Source organism: Caretta caretta, chromosome 6 (assembly GCF_965140235.1).
Source record: "Caretta caretta isolate rCarCar2 chromosome 6, rCarCar1.hap1, whole genome shotgun sequence".
Taxonomy (NCBI): Eukaryota; Metazoa; Chordata; order Testudines; family Cheloniidae; genus Caretta; species Caretta caretta.
Window position 1 is genome coordinate 24,360,713 of NC_134211.1, and position 12,089 is coordinate 24,372,801.

General features: G+C 47.2%; 1 long non-coding RNA gene across 4 annotated transcripts in view; it reads left to right on the plus strand.

Moving 5' to 3' along the window:
* Positions 1-12,089, plus strand: part of LOC125639224 (uncharacterized) — an 81,295-nt gene that overhangs the window by 5,732 nt on the left and 63,474 nt on the right. Inside the window, exon 3 of one of the 4 annotated variants that reach the window (XR_012668864.1) lies at positions 225-2,386. The exons of the other annotated variants lie outside the window; for them this stretch is intronic. This is a non-coding gene — a long non-coding RNA (uncharacterized LOC125639224). Of the gene's footprint in view, positions 1-224; positions 2,387-12,089 lie in introns of those variants that run through there. 4 annotated transcript variants of the gene reach the window in all.

The window sequence follows — 12,089 nt, forward strand, 5'->3', positions numbered from 1 at the left end:
GGAGAAATCAGGATTGGTTTGCGAACAATTGGCAAGGAGAATAAAGAGAGTTAAATTCCCAATAAATATTATTTATAGTGACTAAACCACCCACCTCTGCTTTTAATAGACAAATCATTTACTGTCCACTGATTGTGATGCCCTTTCAGGAGTTTTGGGGAAAAAAATCTTGTCCTGTTTTGTTTGATAAAACTTAACATTTTTTTTTCTTGTGTCCTTAACAGGGGTTGTTCCAGTCTCCGTTTCTTCGAGTATTTTTTTAATCCCAATAAGACCAGTGGTCTGACGTGAGATTTGAGCATTGTTCTAGGGTCATGAACATTCTGAAATAATCGAAGCTAGACAAAGAGATGTTCAGATCTCCACGTACGTCACCCCTGCAAGGACAAGTGTGATGGGGTACCTCCCGCACACAGCTGGTGAAAGGATTAATGTGAGTCTGAGATGCCAATTAACCCACCTGGTTGTGGGTGAGCCAGCTCTAATTAATGATGGCACCTAGCTGGGGAGGGGCTGGATGGTGCTATAAACAGAGGAAGTTTGGCCACTGTATGGAGAAGCTCTGCAGTCATGGTTTAGATAGTGAAGAGCATGTCAGGGAATAAGAAGACTCTTGTAGGGTGAGGAGAAAGCCTAGGGAAATGCTTGATAGGAAGAAGTCCAGAGAGGTTGCAGCAAGGATCCTGGTGCAGTGAATCTTGACTGCTTTTCGTATGGTCCCTAGACTAGCATGATAGCATATAGCCCTTGAAAAGAGGGTGTGGACTACTGAAAGCCCTGAGAAAAGGATGTCTGGCCCACTGTGTCTGAGAGTGGGATGCGAATAGCAGTGAATAGCAGTTGAAGCAGGAGTTAGTAGCCAGAATCTGAGTCCAGGATCAGAGCTGGATTACCTGGAGTGACACAGGGCTGGGAACAACCAGCAGCTAATGCAACAGTAGGCAAATGCTTTAAGCACCTGCCAAACTACTGCTGCTGGGCTGCTGACTCTTCAGACAGGGTAGCCAATTAGGCAGCTTTCTATAGGCCAGCTGTGCTCGTTAGGTTGCCTGGAAACTGGCTCTGCTACAGGCCTGAAGTCCTCATGCACTGAGTTCAGAAGTGAAGGTGGCAGACCAGATAGAGACTTGTTCTTGCAGGACTCCATGCTATGCCTGAAGGGGTGGGAGTAAATGTGACCCGGTGGAAGGTCTGAGTCACAAGAAGAGACAGATTGCTGCAGGGCTGGAAGAGGAGAGGCTGCTATGTTATGCCCAGCTGCAGGGAAGCCCAGTGGTCAGCTAACTCTTTTTATAGCAAATCACAGTCCTTCTGCTCCATTTGGTGATATTAACTTGTACTCCCTTTTGCTGATGGGAGGAGCGGTGTGCAATGCGGTGCTTAGGATTTTCAAATGTGTGTCGCTCCTGTAGTGAAAGTCAATAGGAATCAGTCCTTTGGGCCCCGTTGCAAATCCAGCCTTAAATAAACACTGGTTACTGGCATCTTTTAGCTTTAGGAGGATGGAGTAACGAGGTTTTAAATTTAGATATTTAGGTCCTGATTCTGGGCTGTCAGAGCTGTACTCTTTGCAGGAGGGAGGTCAAAGGTAATTTTATGCCCCCTTTACCTGCCCCTAAGACCTTGGGTCTGGCTGCTGGACTAGCTCAGTCTCCAAAATAAATAGGAGCAGGCTGCTCTAATTTACTGCTGGCTACCTATAGCTCCGAGGGACTATTCTAGCCATTGGGGATCATAGGCGCAGAGAGCGAGCGCCTCTTTCCGCTGTATGTGACCTCCTGCATTAGGTGCTAGGACGGGACGTAGCTTAAAAGTCACTACAGTGGTACTGTGCCATCTGGGATACCCCCATTTAGTGAGATTCTCCACAAGACAGTTAAGATGACCTCTTGGCTCCTTTGTGCTACTGGAGTGGTGCAAAGTAGCTATAGCAGAGCCTGGGGTCTTGGCTTTTGAATGCAGACAGCAGAGCTCAATAGAAGCAAACACTTTTTGAGGCACTGTTTGATCACATTTGGGGCCTAAAATATTCAGTGGTGTCGTCTTCACTTTGAGTAAAGTACCTTGAGCACAATGGGCCAGATTCTGCTCTAAACCAAGTGTAAATCTGAAGTGACTACACTCACTTCAGGGGAGCTACTCCAGATTACCTGGTATAAAGAGGCCAGATTCTGCTCTCCTGGGGTCATATTAATCAGTGGCACACTTGGCTCCACCACTGTAAGTTAGGCATTGCCAGTGCCAGGAGGATGCACCTTGCATGCACTGATCATTTGGGATCCATCGTTGATTGTGGCTGCTGAAGATAGTGTGGTAAATGCGAGTGCAGGTGCATGTACTGGCTTTGATCATGATGTAGTGGTGTAAATACACACAGAGCATTTGAATTAAATCACCGTTACCTCTTTGTAGACTTTTGCTAGTGCTCGGGAGCAAGCGACGTCGTGAGCCCCTGTCTTCCCCCTCCTTCTGAAGGCTGGGACCTGACCGGTTCTATTGTCTGCAGCTGCCCTTTAAGAAAAGCTTATCGAATTTATTAGCGAGGCATCCAGTGAACATTGTTGCCAGCTCCCACAACTTCATTATGAATCTCACAGTATTTGGTGGTTTTCCCAAAGCCCCAGCTCTGAGTTATGTGACTTTTTTTTTTTAAGTGAACTTGTAGCCCTCAAGAATGCAGAGAAAAGCTTGAAAGCATGAACCCTAAAGGCTCAAAAAACCATAAGGCTAAGAAAAAACCTTTTTCGGCTTAAAAATCATGAGATTTAAAAAAAAATTCAGGATGTTTTTTGGAGCTTGTCTCATGATTGTGGATGCTTGGTATGAGCAGTACTTCTATAGCAATTATTCTAAAACCCAGGGGAAGTAGGTCCTTTCTACTGGCAATTAAAAAAAGAATTTGGTAGCGGGGATATAATTCTCAATTACATTTAATAGGAAGGTTCAAAAGATGCCTAGGAAGAGGATAGTTTTCTATTAAATCCTGCAGTGTGTGCCATAAGGGACTCTCTGCTGTGGTCTTGTTAAAGTACTGGTGTCCCTTGTTTTTCACCCTTTCTTGTAAAGAGCCAACCACCACCTTCCGTTTGGGCATCCAGTAGGCTTTAAAAACCAGAACAAAGAAAACAAACAAGCTAAGAGATGAAAGGCAGGGAAGGCCCCATCTTTCCATGTTTCCCTGTGTGTGCAGGCAGCGGGGGGGCCTGAAGGGGGAAAAAGCCCTTTCCATAGTGCTGCAATGCTTGTCCCACAGGAAGCAAGGCAGTTTGCAGGACAGAGGGCTTTGTTCAGGTCAGAGCAGCTAAACTGTGTCTCTCCTTGTTTAGAAGCATGGGGTGGGCATAGAAGGAGCAAAGGATTGGAGGGAAATGGCCTGTATGTGGGGTCTCTTTCCTTCTCTGTGCCTTGCTGCCCAGATTCTCCAAATGCACATGGTCCCTCTACCTCCATCCCTGCTCCTTTGTCTCACAACAGCCCCCACACTGTTTCTGATTCTGGCTAGAATATGCAGTGGTGGTTACAGCCCGGGCCTGGATTCCTAGATCCAATTTTGCAGCCCCACAGCTAGAGCAGGAAGAGTGAGAATGAGGGTTATCTATTCTAGTTCAGGGACATGAATACTTTTTTGGGAGGAGCTCCAGTCTGGATTCTCTCTTCTATGGTTTCCTGCAGCGTTCTGCCCCACCACAATGCTGGGAGGATCTGGTAGGGCATGTTTAGGACCCTCTCGCATCTGATGGCTCTCAACTGAGCAAGCAGAAGCAGCTCCCCATAAAAGTCTGATCTTTAATTTTCTAGCACCCACACAGCTGAGATGATCTTCTGACCTTCCGTCTTGTTTCTAGGCTGCAAGACCCACTAATGTGCAGAGAGAAAAAACAATATAGCCTTATGCTGGCACTGCCATCCAGGCTCCTATACCTATCCATTATCTCAGATCAGATGGGGGTAGGAGCACTGACCCTGCCAGGCTTTCCCCACTATCCACCACTCGCTGTGCTGATTGCTCACACATGATGTCTAATGGCATTTGCTCATTCGGTCCCTTCAACCTGCTTTCATGACTGCTCTCCTTGTTCACGAGCCTTCCCATGTTATTGATCTATTATAGGCCACTCTCTGCCCATCAGACTTACCACCACTCATCCTGAATTGTACCAGATCTGTATCTAGTGTAACCTGTGCTTGCGGGTGCTGCCGAATGCCTCTTTTAATCACACCCTCCCTGCGTGTCTGGCTGTAAAATCTCAGAATGACTGAAAGGATGGGAAAGACTAGGAGATCCTTTTGGTATTCTCAAGGTTTTTACAATCTCATAGGGGCATACACTGTGGCAAGGAGATCTGTGTGGGAGGCAGAGAGCTGGATCTACCTTGGGGTTCCCAAAAGCATTGGATCCAACCAGCTGGGTACTTATTTAAACCAAACCTGTGACTCTTTGAGTTCACCTGTTGCTATTTATCCTGAAGAGGCCAGGATGGAATTATTTCCTTGCATCTCACTTCAACCCCTTTGTAATTCTCAGTGTAATAGGTACTATTTCCTGCCAGCTTCTTACAGCTGTGATATATTAGGTGTTGAATAGCATTCAGCCTGTTTAAAACTCAGCAGTCAAGGCAATGTCATGTGTCATCACTCTGTTATGCTTGTTTCACGTCAGCGTGGCACTGTTGGTTGTCATGTGGAGTTACACTGGCATGAAACGGGTGTAATGGAAGGCAGCTCAGGCCCAAGGGGGTGTCGAATACTGGAGTTCATCTAGAATGTTTGCAGAGTAGAAGGTGGCTGGACCATGCAGTTGCATCCGAGGGTAGCCTTGCAAATCTACCCTTTCCGAGTACCTCCCACGCCGCCATCGAAACCCTGGAAGAGTAAGGTTCTCCCACAGCAGCATGAAATTCATCTCCAGCAGCCGAGAAAACAATCTGTCTTGTTTACAGACTAGCAAGGGATTTGTGCATGCACGTGTCTGACTAAACGCTGGCTAATGTATCGGTTTGACTGCTCGGTGGGTCTGGTTTTGTACAAGATGTTTTTCAGACTTGATTTCTGCTTTTTATTAGAACAAACTGGCAGTGAAAGAGATGGGGATGATGTGTTACTAGGGTGAGGGAGGAAAGAGCTGGTGGTAATTCCTTCTTTAATGAAAACCAGCTTCTATGTAAAGAGAACAGGCCCTGATAAACCTTTCGGCTTCCTGCAGAGGATTTTGCTGGACCCCCCTCCTTGGATCAAACACCTGGTTTTGCTGAGACCATGTTTTAAAACTTTTGGTTTCCAGGTAACTAGCTTCATTCTTCACAATAGGGAGCAACACTAAGGAAAATGACAGGTTTCAGAGTAGCAGCCCTGTTAGTCTGTATCCGCAAAAAGAAAAGGAGTACTTGTGGCACCTTAAAGACTAACAAATTTATTTGAGCGTAAGCTTTCGTGAGCTGCTCACGAAAGCTTACGCTCAAATAAATTTGTTAGTCTTTAAGGTGCCACAAGTACTCCTTTTCTTTTCGCTACGGAAAATGTAATCAGCCACACTTTGCTAGCCTATCCTCCAAGGGAGATAGGGAAGGGTTTGTTATTTTAGTATTTATTGGTGCACTTTTCTGCTTGTGAAGTTTCAGAGAGTAGCGAGGCAGGAATCGTTGGACACTTGCCATGCAAGCTTTTGCCACCATGTACCACCATTGACCTCAATCATACACGGATTCATAGTTGGGAGGGGGGTGGATTATGGCCAGAAGCAGCCATTATAGTCTTCTAGTCTCAGCTGTGCAACACAGACCACATGCTAGCCCAAACTTTCCTAGGTGCCTCTGGAGCAACTCTGCCCAGCTATGTCGAACGTAAGGCTTTTGGGGGTCTAAGCTGAAATCACCAACTCCTTTCATGTGGGACCCCAGGCTGGATGGCATGTACGCTGTGCAGCACCTATGTAAAGGGAGACTTAGTCTACAGCACAAAGCCCTGGAACTGGAAGATGTCAGCCCCGTATGTTAGTGAGGGGAGGGGGGTCTGAGATAAATCAAAGGACAGGAGACACTCGGTGAAGTAGTCTGACAAATAGCTGGCGCAGAAAGGCGAATTCTTACAGCATGGCCTTTCCCAGCAGGTGCCTGCTTTCTCCCCCACCACCCCATCTCTCTGTTCTTTCTTTTTTCCCCCTCTCTCTTCCCATGTTGAGGGAGCCTGGTGCTCCAATTCCTGAGAGAGGAATCAGTGCTGTATTTGTGCCTCTCCTCTCTTCTGCAGGCTCAGACCTGCACTAGTAGTAACCAGAGCAGGTGGGGGTGGAGGTGTACAGAGGGGGGAAGAATCAGAAAATGTCCAGGAGGCATTAAGTGGAGATGAGCAGCAACAGAAAGGCATGTTCTGGGGGAGCGATGGGGGAAGCCTTTTCATTTTAACTAACCAAACGCTGCAGGATTGGTTGGAAAAAGCAGGGGGACAGCCCCAGGGAAGGAAAACATTGGGGGTGGGGAGACAGGCCTGTCTCTCTCGGTTCCCCATCCCCCAGTGGTTGCACCTATGTTTGAAGCACAATGGGGCTGTTGGGGAGCCTGGAGTAAGAGTCAGGAGTGGGGCTCTAGGCTCCATTGCTGGGAGAGCCAAGTGGGTGTGTGCCTTTTCCATGCCAGGAAGCGGAGAGCATAGGAAATGGGGCTCTGAGGAGGAACATTCTGGAGGCCTGAGAGCTGCTGGGTAGTGGGAAAGGGAAGATGTCTACCAGAGGACAGTGCTTAGTCCCATTCCAGCTGGACATCTCGTTCTATTATTTACTTCAGTGGAAAATCAGGGCTCATAGTGCAAACAAGAGTAGCACAAATGGGAACAGCATGTTCCCTGGAGAGAGAGTTAGCCAGACCTGACAACTGCCCAAGAGGCATCGCAGGGACACAGCATCTGCAGGGCTACGAGCCAGTCGGGTAATGGCTGAGTGGAGAGAGGGGATGGCAAGCAGGGAAGAGACTGTGTGGTTCAGTGGATAGGTCCTGGGTGTAGGCTTCAGGAGCTCTGGATTCTACCCCTGGCTGTTCCGCTACCGTGCTGTATGTCTATGGGCAAAACACTTCAGTCCTGTTTCCAGGGTTGAATTGTAAACTCTTTGGAGGCAAGCACTGTCTCTTGTGTTCACACAGTGCCTGGCACAATGGAGCTGTAGCTGGCCAGAATGGCCTCGAGGCACTACTGTAATATTTTTATATTAAAAGGAGACTGGCAGTGAAAAGAGAAAGTGGGAGGAAAGGAAAGGAGCGAAGGAAAAGGGGAAAGAGTGCCAGGGATTTCAGTGGAAGATTTGATTTGCCTTGACTTGAAGATAATGAGTGAACGTCCACCAGCCGGCATTGGTGGTGCTGAAGGTCTGTGGCCCTAAAGTTCTCAGGCTCTTTCTGCACTTGAAATAGCTTTTAAATCAAGTTACCGCCAAACAGCATCACAGTTAGCTTCTGCAGCTGGCATGGCTATATCATCTGGGGTGACAGCCGATGCCATGTGTCTGAAAGCCCAGATCAGAGCTTTGTTGTCCCCTGTAAGTACATACAGACCCATGCTCCCCAGGAGAGCTTACAATCCAAATAGACAAGGCAGACAAAGAGAGAAGTATCATCATCCCCATTTTATAGAAACACCGAGATTAAGTGATTTGCCTGAAAAGTTTGTGGCAGAGTTGGGAATAGAACCTAGACTTTTCTTTCTGAGTTCTAGGTCCGTGCTCTAACCACCCACGTGTTCTTCCTGAAATCTGAGCTTGGCTTCTCCCCACGGTGAGTTTTGCCTTTATGAGCCAGGCGTGTTGGGCAGCATGCAAGCAAGCATGTATAGTGCATCGAAGAGGATGGAGTTCCAAGCTCAGCAAGGGACCTTAGGCCTAGTCTACTCTATCTGGTCTTTAGTTTCATAGCTACGTCTGCTAGGAGTGCCGGGAAGACAGGCCTGGCTGTAATCTCACTTATGCTGTGGTGAATCTGGAATAGCTCCATTAAAGATAATGGCACGGCACCCAGCATCAGCCTGGTGACAGAGAGAATCAGGAGGACTTTTGTGGTCGTCTGCCAGCATGATGACTGGCCCTTGCACAGTCTTCCACAGATGTTAACAATCCTCAAATGACTCCTTTCTGGTAGGAGGGGAAACTGGGACAGAAAGGTAAAGGAATTGGTCCACGGCCAGTCTCTGCCCCATCCTTCAGACCACACTGCCCTTCTTCCCAGGAGCTGTCTTCCTTCACTTCTCTCCAGTGGAGACTCTTCCTCTCCCCTTCGCCTCCAAGCCTGGGAGAGGGAATGGATGTAGCAAGGAGGGAGCTCTACAGGCTTGGTGATCGGGGAGGGGAACTGTATCCCACAGGGGCCTGCATACAGGTGTGCGGGGCATGTTGATGCGTGCACCGGTCCTCACATGTCTTGAGGACAGTGCACATAATGGAGGAGATGAGGTAATGTGATAAATAAGCATGGGGTTGGTTGTCTCCCAGGGTAAAATGTGACTCTGCTGTGGGGGAGCACGCAGGGAAGGAATGTAAAGGGAAGATGCCCCTATGAGGGAGACTGCCCAGAGCAGCTACTCTCCAAAAAACCACTGTTTTGGAAGGGATATAGGCCCTGATCCAGCAAAGCACTTAAAGACCTGCTCAACTTCAAGCATGTGAGTGGCGCCCATTGACTTCAATTATATTATTTATATGCTTAAAATTAAGCATGTGCTTAAGCGCTTTGTGGGATTAGGGCCATAAACTAGCTACTAACTGAGAGATCCTACCCCCAGTAAAGATATTTTCCCCATAATTCTCACAACTGCCCACGGCAGTGCTTTTTGTACCTTCTTCTGAAAGAGCTGGTCACTCGCTGAGATGGGATACTAGATGGACCATTGGTCTTATCTGGTACGGTAATTCATACGTTCTTTGCCTTGTAAACGTCCCATAGCGCACAGCCGGGTGGCATACACCACCTCATATGTATCTTGTTAACTATGAAATATGAATATCATTATGTTAAGAGCTAGCAAACCAATTGGGTTTCTCCAGCCCTCACCAAGGATCAGCCAGTGCTACCAGGACTTGGCATTCTCCTTGACAGTTGTATGGAAAAAACCCATCTATAATATAGATATCTATCTGTATACAAGCAAATGTTCTGAAATGGAGGCGGGGCCCCTGTCAGGATTATTATAGCCGCTGAAGTTTTAAATATATTGCGGCAAAAGCTAAAATATCAGCTGGGATCTCGGCCCGAGTTTGGCCATGAACAGGACGCCTCAGAAGTGTTCAGGAAATGAACAGGGGCCCAGTCGAGTGAAGCCAAGGCTTCTGTGGCTGCTCCATCCCACCCAGAGCTCTGTCAGAGAGAGAAAAACCCTGCTAGGAAACTTAGAGCTGCAGAGGAAACAAGTATTATCGCCCCCACTCTGTCCTAGGAGCAGCTAGACAGCCAAACATCCAACAGCAATTCATCAGGGATTAGAGATCTTGTTATATAGGGCAGTACGGGACTCAGTAGGGATTTCAAAATATTCTATATTATTGGTGTTGACCAGCATGACACAGTCTGAATATCAGGCCAGATCCTCAGCTGGTGTAAATTGGCTTATTGGTCTCTTTGATAGAGCCATGCTCGTCTATACCTCCAGAGAACCCGACCCATTGCCTGTAGCATCCCGAGTGACGTAGTTGGGGAAAGAGCACCTGGGTGCAGGTGATACAGGAATAGGGTAGTGAGCAAGTTGAAGGGAATTGCATTAGGTATAGCTTATCCAGACACCATGCAATGATTTCTGTGAGTAGCTTTGCTTACAACAGGGAGCAATCTACTATGTCTGAAGTGGATTGTCATAGAGGAGTAGTGGACTTGGGTTCAGGCAATGATCACATGCCTGTCATAGGTATAGCCCGTTTATGTGCAAGAGAGTGGAGCAGAGGGACTGTAAAAGAAAAAAGAAAATGGCTTAATTCTGGCCCCTGCCCTACACACCCCCACACGTTCCTTGCCCGTCCCCCCAGCAATGTTTTCAGTAAATAGGGTGCTGGTGCAAACTGCAGATATAACAGTGCTGGAGTGTGAAGTCCCCTTTAACGATGGCACATGAGGAGTAGCAATGTGAGTTTCTCTACATTGTGGGAAGGGAGAGGGGAGTCCAGTCTCTTTTCTTCATTCTTGACCTCTGGGCTCAGATGGGCAACGGTGGTGCCAGCTGGATGGCATTGATTTTCTACAACCGCCCTGGGTTTGTTGGGGTAAACTCATCTAAAATCCGTCTTTCCTGGAGACAGAGGCTGCACCAGGGATTGAACATAGCTCCCCACTTGCTCCTTATGGAAAGAAGGAGAGTTGATGCACCCATTCTCTGTAATCTGTGCTAGCTGTGACTGTCCCTTATAGGTGACAGTGTTCGTATATGAACCCCTTCATAGCCTCAGTACTTGAGCTTCTCACTCTCTGCCCCTTGCCCAGTAGCTATAACTGCCCAGGTTGGTTCAGACACCAGGCTTTAGGGCTAGCCAGGATCAGGTGGGGGAACTCTTTCCTTGAGGAGGTCCCTTGATAGCTACCTTTACAATACAATGTAAGTCCACTCTTATCAAACACACACGTGGCCCTGTCTGGGCTGACTGGTAATTGGATTGCGATCTACTCGTTTCACATGTGGACTGCCCAAACATCTGTCAGATGCCAGTGGCTCTCAATCAGCTGCCACCCTGTAGCAGAGTCAGACCAACCAGCCAAAATCCCTCTATCCCATCACAATTCCTTGAACCATCTAGTGGCTCTTCTTCCCAGGTTCTACAGAAATATTTCAAAGACAGCCTTTAGTTTGAGTTGCTTTGAGTTGAAGTGCTTGCGATGTTGGGATTGAAAACAGAAGCCTTAATGAACGTGCTGAAGGTGGAAGCTATGTAGCATGGCCTTGTAACTCCTGCCTTTGAATACCGCAAACTGAAATACGAGGGTTGCTTGGAGAATATAAACCCTGCATGGTCTGAATAGCGGCAGGAACAGTACGAGGGTAACCCCAGTGGGCAGGAGGGTGACTCATTTCTCCAGAAAGGACAACACTGTTTATTAACCGCTGTCCCTTTGAAGGGAAAAATGGAGAAAACATCCCATAGCCAAAGTTATGATGAACCATCTAATTGTTCTGCTGGTATGTTTGCTTAAGGGTTTTCCTTTGCTCTGTGTACACTAAGAAATAGTTTCTCTCTTGCAGTCATTGCACCCAGATGATAGTCATTAGCAACACCACCAACAGAGCAGTTGTGCACTCCTAGTCCCAAGTCTTTTTATCCCTGTTTGTTTCTTCAGTACTGGGGAGGGAATGACCTAGAGACCGAAGCCTTCCCCTTGTTCACAAAGCAAGTGACGTACAAGCTGCAGCAGTTCCATCTCTGCGTTGCCATGCCAATAGTGGCTCAACCCTCAACTTGGAAGGAGCCTCAACCTTTCAACTCCAGGATTGAGTAGTTCCATGGAGATATCCATCAGTCCTGAGACTGTGAGTTTGCTGATAAGAGGGACAGTTAATGCAAAGTGTGATGCTGGCCAAACTTGTCTGCTGGGAGAAGTACTGAAATCACGGGCTCATTAGGTCACCAAATAGCCATCAGATGGAATTGGCTTTCAGGAGCTAATGATCTGTTGTAGATATGAACCCAGGTTCCATCTCTCTCTTCTGCACTGATGTCCAGAGCCATCTGCTTATACTTATTTCTGTTGCTAATGCTTTATAGGTCTTTTATCCCTTTTCCAGTACTTCTATTATTACTATAAATTATTATTTGTATTTTTGTAGCAAAGCTCAACCCCCTACTAGTAGGTGCTGTACAAATACATAGCAAGAGACAGTCCCTGATTCCAAGAGCTTACAGCCTAAATAGATGGTTAATAAAAAGTGGGAGGGGAAACTGAGGCACAAAGAGGTGAAGTGACTTTCCCAAGTTGTACAATCTTAAAATATATACTAGTAGAAATGCTTTTTGTTTTTTCCACCTCAGTGTTGTTATGCAGGCAGGCTCTAACGGTGTGTTTTTGTACACAGTGCAAAAACAATAAAATATAATCCACAGCAGTGACTCTCAGAGTCTGGATCAGGCTGCAGAA